The sequence below is a fragment of the Hordeum vulgare genome, chromosome 5H (assembly GCF_904849725.1).
Source record: "Hordeum vulgare subsp. vulgare chromosome 5H, MorexV3_pseudomolecules_assembly, whole genome shotgun sequence".
Taxonomy (NCBI): Eukaryota; Viridiplantae; Streptophyta; class Magnoliopsida; order Poales; family Poaceae; genus Hordeum; species Hordeum vulgare.
This window is the reverse complement of record NC_058522.1, coordinates 367431389-367449091: the sequence shown is the minus strand read 5'-3', so window position 1 is coordinate 367449091 and position 17703 is coordinate 367431389.

Sequence of the window (17703 nt, the reverse complement as noted above, 5' to 3'; positions counted from 1 at the left end):
TAGAAGTACTTTTGTAGGTGTGAAAGGATAGGTTTGCAAGAAAATAAAGAACACATAAATAAAAACTAGGGGCTGGTTAGATAAAGAAACAATTACGTTAGTTTAACGAGTGTGGAAAAGTGGTGGTAGGAGTTGTGGAATTGTCCCTAAGCAATTGACTACGTTACTAAACCGATAGCAAGTTTTATGTGGGAGAGGCCACTGCTAGCATGTCATCCCTTACTTGGAATTCTATGCACTTATGATTGGAACTATTAGCAAGCATCCACAACTACTAACGTTCACTAAGGTAAAAACCCAACCATAGCAATAAGATATATTGGTCCCCCTTCAATCCTGTATGCATCAATTTCTATGCTAGGCTGAAGCTTCTGTCACCCTTGCCCTCCAATACATAGTCCTATCAACATACTACTAACCCTATGTGTGATCCACACGCGCGCTCATATGATGGGCACCAAAGGACAGCAACATAACCACAAGCAAATCAAACCAATCATAGCAATTCATCAATCACCGATCGGACAACAAAAATCTACCCACACATCATAGGATGGCAACACATCATTGGATAATAATATGAAGAATAAAGCACCATGTTCAAGTAGAGGGTACAGCGGGTTGTGGGAGAGTGGACCGCTGAATATAGATGGGGAAAGGTGATGGAGGTGTTGGTGAAGATGACGGAGGTGTTGGTGTAGATCGCCGTCACATGATGATGTCCCGGGCGGCGTTCTGGTGCTGCCGGGAGAGAGGGGGAGAGAGCCCCCCTTCTTCTTCTTCTTCCTTGACCTCCTCCCTAGATGCGAGAAGGGTTTCCCCTCTGGTCCATGGTATCTATGGCGGCGGAGGGGCGAGAGCCCCTCCGAGATTGGATCTCTCTCTCTCTCTGTGTCCTTCTGTTTCTGCGCTCCCAGATTCTGGCTTTCACCGTCTCTTAAATTCCCAGAGATCCGTAACTCCGATCGGGCTGAAATTTTAACACAATTTTCTTCCGGATATTATATTTCTTGCAGCGAAAGAAGGGCCCCAACCGCCTTAGGGATTGGTTACAATCCTGCCAGCCGCGCCCTAGGGGGGCGCGCCTCCTCGGCTTGTGACCTCCTCGGGCATCGTTTCGCGTAGATTCTTCTTCCCAAAAATCATAAATATTCCAAAAAAAATCCCCGTAGGTTTTTTATTGCGTTTGGACTTCGTTTGGTATGGATAATCTATGAAACAAAAAACATGCAACAAACATGAACTGGCACTGGGAACTGGATCAATATGTTAGTCCCAAAAATAGTATAAAAAGTTGCCAAAAGTATATGAAAGTTGTAGAATATTGGCATGAAACAATCAAAAATTATAGATACGATGGAGACGTATCAACATCCCCAAGCTTAATTCATGCTCGTCCTCGAGTAGGTAAATGATAAAAAAGATAATTTTTGATGTGGAATGCTACCTAGCATAATCTTGATCATATAATCTAATCATGGCATAAATACTAAAATACGAGTGATTCGAAGCAATAGTCTATCATTTGACAAAAAGACAATAATATTTCAAGCATACTAACAAAGCAATCATGTCTTCTCAAAATATCATGGCCAAAGAAAGTTATCCCTACAAAATCATATAGTCTGGCTATGCTCCATCTTCCCCACACAACGTATTTAAATCATGCACAACCCCGGTTTTAGCCAAGCAATTGTTTCATACTTTAGTGTTCTCAAACTTTTTCAACTTTCACGCAATACATGAGCGTGAGCCATGGACATAGCACTATAGGTGGAATAGAATATGGTGGTTGTGGGGAAGACAAAAAGGAGGAGATAGTGTCACATCAACTAGGCGTATCAACGGGCTATGGAGATGCCCATCAATAGATATCAATGTGAGTGAGTATGGATTGCCATGCAACAGATGCACTGGAGCTATAAGTGTATGAAAGATCAAAAGGGAACTAGTGGGTGTGCACCCAACTTGCTTGCTCACGAAGACCTACGGCATTTGAGGAAGCCCATCATTGGAATATACAAGCCAAGTTGTATAATGAAAATTCCCACTAGTATATGAAAGTGACAACATATGAGACTCTCTATCATGAAGATCATGGTGCTACTTTGGAGCACAAGTGTGGTAAAGGATAGTAGCATTGTCCCTTCTCTCTTTTCTCTCTTTTTATTTATTTATTTTTATTTTATTTTCCCTTTTTTGGTGGGCTTCTTTGGCCTCCTTTTTTTATTTGGGCTTCATTGGCCTCTTTTATTACTTCCTCACATGGGACAATGCTCTAATAATGATGATCATCACACTTTTATTTACTTACAATGTAACACCCTGATTTTTTAAACCTTTTCTTTTAAAAATATTTTGAAAAAGCACTTGCAATTTGGTGGATTTTCAAGTTCTCAAAGCAAGTTGGATTATGAAATCTTTGAATTCTTGTCTCAAAAACCCCAAAACCATTTGCTTCATACTAAAACCGTTCTGAAATTTATTTGCAATATTTTCTTTCATTAAATAATTCTCTTTTTCTATTTTGGGAATTATGCCATCACTATGGGTTGTGAAGCAACCTATAGCTTGGATGAGCTTTAAGACCCAAAACTTTTGCAACATTTTCTCAATGCTATATGATTTCAAAATATGCAAAAATATTTCTTTGTCCAATGGATAATTATGGCAAGAATAATTATTTATTATCTGACCAGAATTAACCCTTTGTAAAACAACCCTATGATTCCTGTTTTGAAAAATTCCCAATAAATTCATGTAGTTACTAGGGATCATATATGGTTCCAATATGTAAAAACATCCCATGGCCCAGTACAAATTTTGAGCAAAAACACTCTACTAAGTTTCTGCTAAAACAGGACCTTTGTGAAGGAAGTGCCAGTTGTGGTCGTCTGCACGCCATTAATGGCTCCGGACCCGTCCCGTCGCTCCCCTGACCTCCTCCATCACCTCACCGTCGTGCCGCGACAGCCAGCTCGCCGTCCTTGCTCCAGTGGCAAGCCCGAGCCTCGCCGCTTCGGGAGAGCTCGACAGGTCTCGTCGCTGGCCTATTTAAGGCGCTGTCTGAACCCCTCCTAGCTCCCACCCCTCTCCTCCAACTTTGGATTAACCCTAGAGCCCCTCAGCAATAGTCGGGAGCTCGTCTCCCTTAGCGCCGACGAGTTTCTCCGCTGCCAAATCCCCTCTGTCGCCAGCCTCCTCCGCCCCTCCCCAGTCCAATCCAAGGCCACCAGTGTGTTCCTTGGGTCCCTCTGGTGCTCCTCGAGCCGTTGGAGAGTTCAATCCCTGCCGGAACCGTTGCCGTCGACGACCACCGTAGCCTCCACCCGCCGGAGAAAGAGGGGTGACATCGTCCGTCCACCTCCGGAAAAGCTACGGGTACACGGAGGATCGCCTTTGAGTGCCCGTTCCGTACCCGTCATCTCCCAGCCTCGCCTCCGTCCCTATCGCCGATGAGCCGCCCTCCTCTGTTCCCCTCCTCTCTCTGTGTTTTAAAAAAGGCAAGCCCCACCTGCCAGGGGCTGTGGCCTGCGGCCAAAGCGTTAAGTGGAGGCGCCCCTCCACTTTACGCCTTCGACGTGGTACCCCAGGTTTTCTTTTCTTTTATTTATTTCAGTTTTTAACAGAAACTTTCATCATTTAAATCTTTTTATCTACAAGTCCAAATCACTTGATTCTTTTTGCATTGGGTTTGTATTGAAATTCTTTACAATCTGGTAAATTTTGGTATTTTACCCACACTCATAGAATTTCTGGTTAATAAAAAGGTATTTAATGATTTTCCTTTTCTTTTTCTATTTTGAATACATTTTCACAGGGAAACTTTGAAGACCAGGAGTGTTTGAACAAACCCACTAAACAAGGCAAGCCATCATATCCATGTGATGTAGTTTTGCATAGCATAGCTCACCTCATCATGCATTAAACTTGCTTCACTTGCTAAGAAAATAATGATTTAATAAATGATAATATAGAGATATATGCTTATGATTGTGAGTTACTATGGTTGCTATGATATGGTAGATGATCATGAGTCACCTGACCGGGCGTAATCGTGCAACCACCTCTTGCCGGTATGGGAAGGTCATGATTTGGGTTGTCCGCGTGATCTTTCACCGATATGCCCCAAAGAGGGAGGGTTATGCACGCGTGCCACCTTGGCCCTGTGGGCGGTGATAACTCTGTGAGCCCAGTTAAGTTGAGTTGGCCCGTCCCCGTTTGGGACAATTTGTTTGGCCACGACGGTGGCAGGTGTCATGAGGACACAGGACCAGCCAGGGAAGGACTCCGGAAGGGAGTGGTTGTCGGGGATATGATGAGAGAGTCACGGGCCAGACAAGTTGCGTTGGAGCAATGCTGGTCCACCTTAATGGGTTCACGAGGTCAGTGCTCCAGAGTGTGGGTAAAGTGTGCAAACTCTGCAGAGTGTAAAAACTATTTGAATAGCCGTGTCCGCGGTAATGGACGGCCCAACGAGACCTCAGTAGATGGTCACCCGTGTGGATGTTAGAAATGATGGAAGAACTCTCCAGCTGAGTGGAGATGCTTGATGAGCATTCCGGTGGTTGTGAGACAACCCCGGACATGAGTAAGTGGCTATTATAAAGTCAAGTGGTATTATTCTTAATTTGTTGTCATGCTTTTGTTTGCTGCATTGCTTGGTTATTATGAGCTTGCGAGTACATTCAAAGTACTCACCTGGCGTATCATGCCAAATGCAAGAGAAGCCGAGGACGGAGGTCCTTATGATGCGTACTAGGAAGTGTCCACAGCAGTGTCCCTGTGTATGGATTTGTCGCTGTATTCCGCTAAGCCGTAGAAGTACTTAGTAGTTTCGAGGCCCCACTATGTCTCATAAATAATGTAGATATTGTGCTGCACCAAGGGTGCCTTTGGCCTCGCTATCATTGTAAGATATGCTCTTGTAACATTATACTATGAATAAAGTCAGTTCCGTTCTGTGCCAAGTTGTTGAGTGTTTCCAGAAGACATGATCTGTGGGTTGGGACCACTAGTGATCCGATTCGTTGAATCGGGGTGCCACAACGCTTGGTATCAGAGCCACGCTGACTGTAGGACACCCTAGTAACCTCGTTAGCACAACGAGTAGTACAGGATCATGAGTATGCATTTGCTTGTTGCATTTGGATGATGCATTTGATTGTTGCACGGCCTGCATCATGATTCATTGTGTTACTAACCTTTGGCTTTGTGAGTGTAGATGGCACCAGTTCCGTATCATTTCTAGTATGAGCCTGCACCATCCTCCTTCCCAGCACTGTTGCGGAACGTCTGGTTTCGACTGTACCCGCATGGCGAGGAACCAGTGTACGAGGTGTTTCGGGAGCAGCTTGCTGAGTCCGTGTATGAGTTCCATGCTCAAGCTTACCTGGTTGTCAGCTCAGATATTGGCAGCTATTCTCGCTCTACTAAGGGCGGAACGGCTTCTACTCCAGAGATGGCAATCCAGTTTGCTGTGGTGCAGGCTCTCACTGACTTGCGCTACTACGAGGTGGAGATGCAGACTCATCCAGGTTTCTTTCATTACGCCATCTTGTCGCCTTCGATAGGGCGAGTCATTTTTGCTCCCATAGACCCGGCATGTGACCGTCCGACTGCTCTGCTATCTCGCTATGTGAGCGCCAGCTATCGTACGATCGTGTCCCTGGCAGGGGAGCTATCCCGTCTTCGGGCGGCACTTGTCATTGCAACCGCAGTGCCACCCCCACCCCAGTCTTCTGTTCCACCCCAAGATGCACAACCAGTTTCACCAGCACCTGGATTTGAGATCCCACCCAGTTCTTCAGCACCGCCAGGCACTTCTTATGGCAGTAGCCGTGAGACTCATTCTGAGTGGGCCTCACTCCTTGCTACTCCTGTTGCCCTGATGCTGAGGTGTCGTGCTCCCTCGGAAGCAGGACCGTCTCGTCAGCGTTGCCGCATGGCCTTTGCTCCGGAGATTGAGGTCAACATCATCAGTTCAGACTCTAACTCAGGATCAGACGACGAGGAGTCGTAGGTCTTCTAGTGTTCGTGCCATCCGCACCACTAGAGCCGAGGTTGGAGTTGTTGAGCATGCATCTTTGCATATGTCAACTGTCGTGTGAGCAGTCTAGTCATGATTTGTTCCCCTACTAGCTTGCCAATTGTGATGTTAATATGCATTGTAAAATTATGTTCTTTGCTTATTTGCCTTTCATGAGGATTTCTTTGGTGTTTTATGACCATTCTTTTCCCTTATGGATGTTTCTCATCGATTCGGTACTTTGCAATGGGAACAATAATTTAGGATGAAAGGAAGTTGTAGCCAAGGCAACGATGGAACCCCCATCCGTCGGTCTGCCGGGCAGGCAGGTCAACCACCAGAAGACCTACCACCTCCACCACCCCAGGCACCAAGTACTGAGAAGATTATGAGAATGTTTGAGGAATAGAGGAATCAGGATCTCATGGAATTCCTAAGAAGCATGCAAGCTATGGTAGGCCAGAACAACCACAACGGGGCACGATCCAGGTTGTCGGATTTTCAGCGTACTAAGCCTCCCAATTTTGGTCAAGCTGCGGATCCGATTGAAGCCGACGACTAGATAAAGACTATGGATAAGAAGCTAGACATACCCCGTTGTGAGGAAGTAGACAAGGTACCCTTTGCCACTCACTACCTGGAAGGGCCAGCAGCTATATGGTGGGATAATACTAAGATAACGTTGCCCTGTGGAGAAGAGATTACATGGGAAAGATTCAAGGAAGCATATATCATATTCCCACGGGTATTATGAAGGTAAAGCAAAGAGAATTCCTTGACCTTACACAAGGAAGCATGACGGTAGCCGAGCACCTGAATAAGTTTAACAATCTGGCACGATACTCGACCCATGATGTATCCACTAAGGAAAGGAAGGTTGATCGCTTCCTAGGCGGTCTTAACCATGCCCTCCATTGTCAGCTTTCTATGCTGGACTTTCCAGACTTCCACACGCTGGTAAACAAAGCTTTCATAGCCGAGCGAGAGCTTAAGACTGGATACGATGAACGCAAGAGGAAGTTTGAACCCAAGAAGGACAACAAGGAGCAGATTGCACAAAAGACGCGTACCTGGCAGCCAAACACCACTGTCTACAAGCCCACTAGGAACAACAGTAACAACACTACCAAGACAGTGAGCCAGAACAAGGCCTTCGGCAAACAGCTAGTGCTAGAGGATTGTTGCCGCAACAACACCTGTTTCACTTGCGGCCAAAGTGGACACTATGCAAAGCAGTGCCCCACCAATGGCGGAAAGCCATCCTCCAACATCAAACCACAGATCAACACTATTGGACACCGCCCTAACTCTAAGGTTACTCAAGGACACGTCTACCATATCTCTGCCGAAGAAGCATGCGAAGCTCCAAAAGTCGTCATCGGTATGTTCTGTGTTAACAACATACCACCAATAGTTTTATTTGATTCCGGGGCTTCCCACTCATTTACTTCAAGGAGTTTTCCCGCCATACACCAATTTTCCCCTTCATTGTTGGATAAAATCATGGTGGTACAATCCCCTGGCTCCGTGTTCAGAACAAATCTCGTATACCGGGATCTAGAAATACGGATACAAGGAGTTACCTTTCCAGCTGCACTAATTGCCATCGAATCATCGGGATTAGATGTAATACTAGGGATGGATTGGTTGACACCCCATCAAGTGTGCATCAATTGTGCCACCAGAACTGTGATGATGGTTAATCCGGCCGGTAACACCGTCCAGTTTATCGCCAACAACATGAAGACAAGGAACGGAATGGCATACCAAGAAGATGTCACGGATATGAACTTGATTCCAGTGGTATGTGAATTTCCAGATGTGTTCCCCGAGGAGTTGCCAGGAATGCCACCGGACCGGGAGTTGGAGTTCGTAATCGAATTAGTTCCCGGTACTGCCCCAATTTACAAGAAATACTACTGTATGCCAGGACCAGAATTGGCAGAGCTGAAGAAACAGTTAGACGAATTACTGCAGAAAGGATACATTCGCCCAAGCATCTCACCATGGGGATCACCAGTGCTATTCGTCAAAAAGAAGGATGGAAGTTTGCGAATGTGCATATACTATCGTCAGCTAAATGAGGTCACTATTAAGAACAAGTACCCACTACCATGCATCGATGACCTATTCGACCAGTTGAGTGGAGCACGAGTGTTCTCCAAGATTGACCTCAGGACTGGGTATCATCAACTCAAAATCAGAAAGGAAGATATACCCAAGACAGCTTTCACTACCCGATATGGCCTGTATGAGTTCACGGTCATGTCATTTGGTCTGACAAATGCTCCATCCTATTTCATGAGTATGATGAACAAGGTCTTCATGGATTTCCTAGACAAGTTCGTGGTAGTTTCCATTGATGATATACTGATATATTCTAAAGACGAAGAGGATCACAAGTGTCACCTCTGTGATGTCTTGGAAAGACTGAGATCCCATCAATTGTATGCTAAGTTCAGTAAATGCGAGTTCTGGCTGAAGGAAGTGGGATTTTTGGGACACATCCTGTCAGAGCAAGGTGTGGCTGTCGACCCCAGTAAGGTAATATAAGTGCTAAATTGGAGGACGCCAGTCTCGGTGACCGAAGTTCGTAGTTTCCTGGGATTGGCAGGCTATTACCGACGATTCGTAGAAGGCTTTTCCAAGATAGCCAAACCATTGATGGAATTGCTCAAGAAAAACCAGAGATTCGTATGGACGACAGCATGCGAAAGCAGTTTCCTGGAGTTAAAAACAAGGCTAACGACCGCACTTGTTTTAATCCTCCCAGATATTCACAAGAGTTTTGACATTTACTGTGACGCTTCCCGACGAGGAATTGGTTGTGTACTGATGCAAGAAGGGAAGGTTGTAGCATACACATCCCGACAGCTACGACTGCATGAAGAGAACTACCCCACTCATGACTTGGAGCTAGCACTCGTGGTTCATGCCTTAAAAATTTGGAGACATTACCTCATTGGGCAATGGTGTGAGATATATACGGACCACAAAAGTCTTAAGTATATTTTCACCCAACCCGAGTTGAACCTCAGGCAATGATGATGGCTTGAACTCGTCAAGGACTATGACCTTGGGATCAACTATCATCCGGGGAAAACCAATGTGGTTGCAGACGCTCTTAGTCGAAAGCCAATCACGGTAAATGCATTACTGGAAAATATGCATCCAAGACTACAAGAAGAGTTCATTAGTCTCAACATGATATTATGCGGTCCAATTTCCCCAGAGACCCTGGAAATTATCCCCACCCTCATAGATGAAATCTAGAAAGCTCAAGAATTAGACGAGGGAATCAAGAAGATCAAAGAGTCACCTCCAAAAGGGAAGGACAAATCTATCTGAGTAGATGACCAAGGCATCCTATGGTTCAAAAAACGGATATGCGTCCCCGACCAAAACAGCCTGAGGCAGCAAATACTCAGAGAAGCGCATGATTTCGCATATTCTATTCATCCAGGAGGTACAAAGATGTAGCAAGACCCGAGAAAGACATTTTGGTGGTCAGGGATGTGAAAGGATATAGCATATTATGTCGCCTGCTGTGATATATGCAAAAAGGTTAAGGCGGAACACCGAAAGCCCGCGGGGTTACTATAACTTTTACTAGTTCCCCAATGGAAGTGGGACGACATATGCATGGACTTCATTGTCGGACTACCCAAGTCAGTAAGAAGCAATGATGCTATCTGGGTCATTGTGGATATGCTCACGAAAATAGTTCACTTTATCCTGGTAAAGACTACTTTCAACACCAACCAACTGGCACAGCTATACATGTCCCGGATAGTAAGCCTACATGGGGTACCCAAGTCAATCACATCGGATAGAGGCTCTCTATTCACCTCGGCATTCTGGCTACAACTTCACCAGGCCTTGGGCACCATCCTAAAACACAGTACCGCATACCACCCTCAGATGGATGGATAGACAGAAAGAGTGAATCAAATACTAGAGGACATGCTTCGGTCATGTGCCCTCACCCATGGGCCCAAATGGGAAGATAGCCTACCCTATGCAGAATTTTCCTACAACAACAGCTCTCAGACAAGCCTGAAGATGTCACCCTTTGAAGCATTGTATGGCAGGAAGTGCCGAACCCCGTTGAATTGGTCACACACAGGAGACAGTCGCATATTTGGAACCGACTTGATGCTGGAGGCCGAGAAACTGGTCAAAGATATTCAGGAACGCCTTCAAGCAGCCAAGTCCCGCCAGAAAAGCTACTATGATCCAAAGCACCGACAAGTGACCTTTGAACCAGGAGAATATGCCTATCTCCGAGTAACCCCCATGAAAGGAGTGAGAAGGTTTCGCACACAGAGAAAGCTCGCACCGAGATATATCGGTCCCTTTCCAGTGATGGCCTATCAGTTAGAGCTACCACCCGAATTGTCAGATGTGCATGATGTCTTTCATATCTCACAGCTAAGAAAGTGTATTGCACCTCCAATTAAGCAGGCAGATATGGGTGAGCTAGAATTGGCTAAGGATCTGACCTATGAGGAGAAACCCGTTAGAATCTTGGATGAGATGGAAAGAACTACCAGGAGAAAGGTGCTTAAATTTTGTAAAGTACTATGGGAACACCATACTGAGGAAGAAGCTACATGGGGAGAGAAGATTTCTTGAGATCCGCATATCCATACTTGTTCCCTGAGCAACCGAATCTCAAGGACGAGATTCAAACTAAGGGGGGTAGGTTTGTAACACCCTGATTTTTCAAACCTTTTCTTTTCAAAATATTTTGAAAAGGCACTTGCAATTTGGTGGATTTTCAAGTTCTCAAAGCAAGTTGGATTATGAAATCTTTGAATTCTTGTCTCAAACAACCCAAAACCATTTGCTTCATACTAAAACCCTTTTGAGATTTATTTGCAATATTTTCTTTCATTAAATAATTCTCTTTTTCTATTTTGGGAATTATGCCATCACTATGGGTTGTGAAGCAACCTATAGCTTGGATGAGCTTTAAGACCCAAAACTTTTGCAACATTTTCTCAATGCTATATGATTTCAAAATATGCAAAAATATTTCTTTGTCCAATGGATAATTATGGCCAGAATAATTATTTATTATCTGACCAGAATTATCCCTTTGTAAAGCAACCCTATGATTCCTGTTTTGAAAAATTCCCAATAAATTCCTGTAGTTACTAGGGGTCATATATGGTTCCAATATGTAAAAACATCCCATGGCCCAGTACAAATTTTGAGCAAAAACACTCTGCTAAGTTTTTGCTAAAACAGGACCTTTGTGAAGGAAGTGCCAGCTAGGAGTGCACAATGGGGCTGCAAATTTTTGGACATGTGTGCACCACCAAATGACACTTACCCACAAAAAGACACTAGTATAAAAGCTTGCAATTGAGTGCTAGGAGCTCATTTGTGTTCTGGACCAGAAAGGTGGTTTACAAAGGAACTATATTCATTTGATCTTCAAACCTTGCCAAAGTTTGCTAGTTTAGAGTCTTTTCTATGTTGATTCCATTAGACATCTTAGTTTTCTCTAATCCCAACCCTGTTGAGCTCCAGAACCTCCCAAAGTCTGCTGGCAGAACCTGTTGATGATTTTCCTAGTCGCAACAGAGCTTGTATGCTCAGGCTAGCAGTGGATCGTGACTGATGGAGGGCTGGCCGATGCTATGGACAAGGACTCAAGGCTTGCGTGGCATCAAGATGGCCGCAACCATGGTGATCATGGTGCTGGCATGCCACAGAGCGCGCTCTGCACAGCTCCAGTGACAGCCGAGCCGTCAATCGCTGCCCCCTTGTCTGAAGCGCCGACGAGGTCCCTGGTAGCCGCGTGGCACCTCCTGAACCCTCTGGTTCACCGGGGAAGGCCGCCGGCGCTCCCGTCCAAGCTCCGCCGTGGGCAACACAGTGGGCTTCGGCCACTTGGTCGTCCGCACGCCATTAATGGCCCTGGACCCGTCCTGTTGCTCCCCTGACCTCCTCCATCACCTCACCACCGCGCCGCGACAGCCAGCTCGCTGTCCTTGCTCCAGTGGCAAGCCCGAGCCTCGCCGCTTCGGGAGAGCTCGGCAGCGCTCGTCGCTGGCCTATTTAAGGCGCTGCCCGAAAAACTCCTAGCTCCCACCCCTCTCCTCCACCTCTGGATTAGCCCTAGAGCCCCCCAGCAAGAGCCGGGAGCTCGTCTCCCTCAACTCCGGCGAGTTGCTCCGCAACCAAATCCCCTCTGTCACCAGCCTCCTCCGCCCCTCCCAAGTCCAATCCAAGGCCACCAGTGTGTTCCTTGGGTCCCTCTGGTGCTCCTCGAGTCGCGGGAGAGTTGAATCCCTGCCGGAACCGTCGCCGTCGATGACCACCGTAGCTCCACCCGCCGGAGAAAGAGGGGCGACATCGTCCGTCCACCTCCGAAGAAGCTACGGGTACAGGGAGGATCGTCGTCGAGCGCCCGTTCCATTCCCGTCATCTCCCAGCCTCGCCGCCGTCCCTATCGCCGGTGAGCATCGCCGGTGAGCCGCCCTCCTCTGTTCCCCTCCTCTCTCTCTCACTCTATTTTAAAAAAAGGCAGGCCCCACCTGCCAGGGGCTGTGGCCTGCGGCCGAAGCGTTAAGTGGAGGCGCCCCTTGCTACTACGACAACAGACCTTCCCTGGTACGGCGCTAAGAATCCTGCTGCTACGGCTAAGATTTTAGGGACTTCCTTGGCAAATATGCAAAGGATTTCCCTGCGACCTTGGAGCCTGGCGTTGGTGTTCCCTTGAAGAGGAAAGGGTGATGTAGCACAGCGGCGGTAAGTATTTCCCTCAGTTTTGAGAACCAAGGTATCGAACCAATGGAAGATCTCCTCAAGTCACAAGTACCTCCACAAACACAAAGAGCTTGCACCCAACGCTATGAAGGGGTTGTCAATCCCTTATAGATTGTTTGCAAAGTGAGAACTGAAAGCAACAAAGTAAACAAGCAAAGTAAAAGTGAAAGTGGAAATGATAGGTGTGAATAGACCCGGGGGTCGTAGTGTTCACTGGTGGCTTCTCTCATGAAAGCAAGTAGCGGTGGGTGAACGAATTACTGTCGAGCAATTGATAGAACCGCGCAAAGTCATGACGGTATCTAAGGCAATGATTATATCTATAGGCATCACGTCCAAAACAAGTAGACCGATATTTTCTGCATCTACTACTATTACTCCACACGTCGACCGCTATCCAGCATGCATCTAGTGTATTAAGTCCAAAAGAACAGAGTAACGCCTTAAGCAAGATGACATGATGTAGATGGACAATCTCATACTACGATAAAAGCCCATCTTGTTACCCTTGATGGCAACAACATGATGCGTGCCTTGCTGCCCCTTCTGTCACTAGGAAAGGTCACCACACAGTATGAACCCAAAACCAAGCACTTCTCCCATTGCAAGAATCATAGATCTAGTTGGCCAAACAAAACCCAAGACTTGGAGAGACTTACAAGGATATCAAATCATGCATATAAGAAATCAGCAAAGACTCAAATATAATTCATAGATAATCTGATCACAAATCCACAATTCATCGGATCTCAACAAACACACCGCCAAAGAGGATTACATTGGATAGATCTCCATGAAGATCATGGAAAACTTTGTATTGAAGATCCAAGAGAGAGAAGAAGCCATCTAGCTACTAACTACGGACTCGTAGGTCTGAAGTGGACTACTCATGAGTCATTGGAGAGGCGATGATGTTGATGTAGAAGCCCTCCAACTCCAAAGTCCCCTCCGACAGGGCACCGGGAAGGGTCTCCAGATGAGATCTCGCGGAAACGGAAGCTTGCGGCAGCGAAAAAGTGTTTTCCTGGATGCCCTAATTTTTCTGGATTTTTAGGGAATTTATAGGCCAAAGAGCTAGGGCAGGGGAGCGCCAAGGAGACCACAAGCCTGGTTGCCGCGGCCCCCTGGCTGCGCAACAGGGCTTGTGGGCTCCCTGTGGGCCCCCTGCCTTGGCCCTCAAGCCTCCCGATCTTCTTCCGTTCTGGAAAATTTTATTTCGGGGATTTTATTCCGTTTGGACTCCGTTCCAAAATCAGATCTGAAAAGAGTCAAAAACACAGAAAAAACAGGAACTGGCACTTGGCACTGGATAAATAAGTTAGTCCCAAAAAAGATATAATAGGTAAACAAAACATCCAAAGTTGACAAGATAACAGCGTGAAACCATCAAAAATTAAAGATACGTTTGAGACGTATCAAGCATCCCCAAGCTTAACGCATGCTCGTCCTCGAGTAGGGAAGTGATAAGGAATGATTTTTTGATGCTTTCATGCTACCTAGCATAGATGTCCTTTGCAACTCCTGTTATGTGACGTGAATGTTCAGATCCATTAGATTCAAAACAATAGTTTGCTATTGACGTGGAGACAATAATAATTCAAGCAAACTAGCAAGGTAACCATGAACTTTCAAAATAACAAGGCCAAAAGAAAGGTATCCCTACAAAATCATATAGTCTGGCTATGCTCTATCATCCTTGCACAACAAATTTAAATCATGCACAACCCCGGTATTGGCCAAGTAATTGTTTTCACACCTTTACTTTCTCAAACTTTTTTGACTCTCACGCAATACATGAGCGTGAGCCATGGTTTTAGCACTATAAGTGGTGTGGAGTGTGGTGGAGGTTGCAAGGCAAACAAGGAGAAGATGGTCAGATTGACTAGGCATATCAATGAGCTATGGAGATGCTCATCAATAGATATCAACGTGAATGAGTACGGATTGCCATACAAATGATGCACTAGAGCTAAGAGTATGTGAAAGCTCTTAAAGAAAACTAGTGGGTGTGCATCCAACTTGCTTGCTCACGAAGACCTAAGGCAATTTAGAGGAAGCCTATCATTGGAATATACAAGCGAAGTTATATAATGAAAATTCCCCACTAGCTATATGGTGATTACAAAATGAGAGACTCTCAATCATGAAGATCATGGTGCTTAATATGCACAAGTGTGGAAAGGTGGTAGCATTGTCCCTTCTCTCTTTTTCTCTCATTTTTTTTGGTGGGCTCTTTGGCCTATTTTTTTTGGTGGGCATCTTTGGCCTCTTTTATTTCCTCACATGGGACAATGCCCCATTAATGATGGTCATCACACTTACAACTCAAAACTTAGAGCAATGATGACTCTATATGGAATGCCTTCGGTAGTGCACCGTGACAATGTTCTAGCATGGCATAGACATCAATGGAAACATCATGCTAGCTATCTTATGATCATGCAATGGCAATGTAGAAGTGGTGGCACAAGTCATGGTGGAAGTCATATGGCAATATATCTCAGAATAGCTCTGAAAAAGCCATAGTAGGTAGGTATGGTGGCTGTTTTGAGGGAGGCTATATGGGTGGTTGTGTTGGAATTATGCCCTAGAGGCAATAATAAATATAGTTATTATTATAATTCATGTATCAAGATAATCGTTTATTATCCATGCTATAATTGTATTGAATGAAGACTCATTTACATGTGTGGATACATAGACAAAACACCGTCCCTAGCAAGCCTCTAGTTGGCTAGCCAGTTGATCAAAGATAGTCAGTGTCTTCTGATTATGAACAAAGTGTTGTTGCTTGATAACTGGATCACGTCATTAGGAGAATCACGTGATGGACTAGACCCAAACTAATAGACGTAGCATGTTGATCGTGTCATTTTGTTGCTACTGTTTTGTGCGTGTCAAGTATTTATTCCTATGACCATGAGATCATATAACTCACTGACACCGGAGGAATGCTTTGTGTGTATCAAATGTCGCAACGTAACTGGGTGACTATAAAGCTTCTCTACAGGTATCTCCGAAGGTGTTAGTTGAGTTAGTATGGATCAAGACTGGGATTTGTCACTCCGTGTGATGGAGAGGTATCTCGGGGCCCACTCGGTAATACAACATCACACACAAGCCTTGCAAGCAATGTAACTTAGTGTAAGTTGCGGGATCTTGTATTACGGAACGAGTAAAGAGACTTGCCGGTGAACGAGATTGAAATAGGTATGCGGATACTGACGATCGATTCTCGGGCAAGTAACACACCGAAGGACAAAGGGAATGACATACGGGATTATATGAATCCTTGGCACTGAGGTTCAAACGATAAGATCTTTGTAGAATATGTAGGATCCAATATGGGCATCTAGGTCCCGCTATTGGATATTGACCGAGGAGTCTCTCGGGTCATGTCTACATAGTTCTCGAACCCGCAGGGTCTGCACACTTAAGGTTCGACGTTGTTTTATGCGTATTTGAGTTATATGGTTGGTTACCGAATGTTGTTCGGAGTCCCGGATGAGATCACGGACGTCACGAGGGTTTCCGGAATGGTCTGGAAACGAAGATTGATATATAGGATGACCTCATTTGATTACCGGAAGGTTTTCGGAGTTACCGGGAATGTACCGGGAATGACGAATGGGTTCCGGGAGTTCACCGGGGGGGCAACCCACCTCGGGGAAGCCCATAGGCCATGAGGGTGGCGCATCAGCCCTTAGTGGGCTGGTGGGACAGCCCAAAAGGGCCCTATGCGCCATAGAAAGAAAAATCAAACAGAAGAAAAAAAAAGGGAGGTGGGAAGGGAAGGAAGGACTCCCACGCACCAAACCAAGTCCAACTCGGTTTGGGGGGGAGCCTTCCCCCTTGGACTCGGCCGACCCCCTTGGGGCTCCTTGAGCCCCAAGGCAAGGTCCCCTCCCTCCCACCTATATATACGGAGGTTTTAGGGCTGATTTGAGACGACTTTTCCACGGCAGCCCGACCACATACCTCCACGGTTTTTCCTCTAGATCGCGTTTCTGCGGAGCTCGAGCGGAGCCCTGCTGAGACAAGGTCATCACCAACCTCCGGAGCATCGTCACGCTGCCGGAGAAATCTTCTACCTCTCCGTCTCTCTTGCCGGATCAAGAAGGCCGAGGTCATTGTCGAGCTGTACGTGTGCTGAACGCGGAGGTGCCATCCGTTCGGTACTAGATCGGGGGACTGATCGCGGGATTGTTCGCGGGGCGGATCGAGGGACGTGAGGACGTTCCACTACATCAACCGCGTTCACTAACGCTTCTGCTGTACGATCTACAAGGGTACATAGATCACTCATCCCCTCTCATAGATGGACATCACCATGATAGGTCTTCGTGCGCGTAGGAAAATTTTTGTTTCCCATGCGACGTTCCCCAACAGTGGCATCATGAGCTAGGTTCATGCGTAGATGTCTTCTCGAGTAGAACACAAAAGTTTGTGTGGGCGGTGATGTGCGTTTTGCTGCCCTCCTTAGTCTTTTCTTGATTCCGCAGTATTGTTGGATTGAAGCGGCTTGGACCGACATTACTCGTACGCTTACGAGAGACTGGTTTCATCGCTACGAGTAACCCCGTTGCTCAAAGATGACTGGCAAGTGTCGGTTTCTCCAACTTTAGTTGAATCGGATTTGACCGAGGAGGTCCTTGGATGAGGTTAAATAGCAACTCATATATCTCCGTTGTGGTGTTTGCATAAGTAAGATGCGATCCTACTAGATACCCATGGTCACCACGTAAAACATGCAACAACAAAATTAGAGGACGTCTAGCTTGTTTTTGCAGGGTATGCTTGTGATGTGATATGGCCAACGATGTGATGTGATATATTGGATGTATGAGATGATCATGTTGTAATAGTAAATATCGACTTGCACGTCGATGGTACGG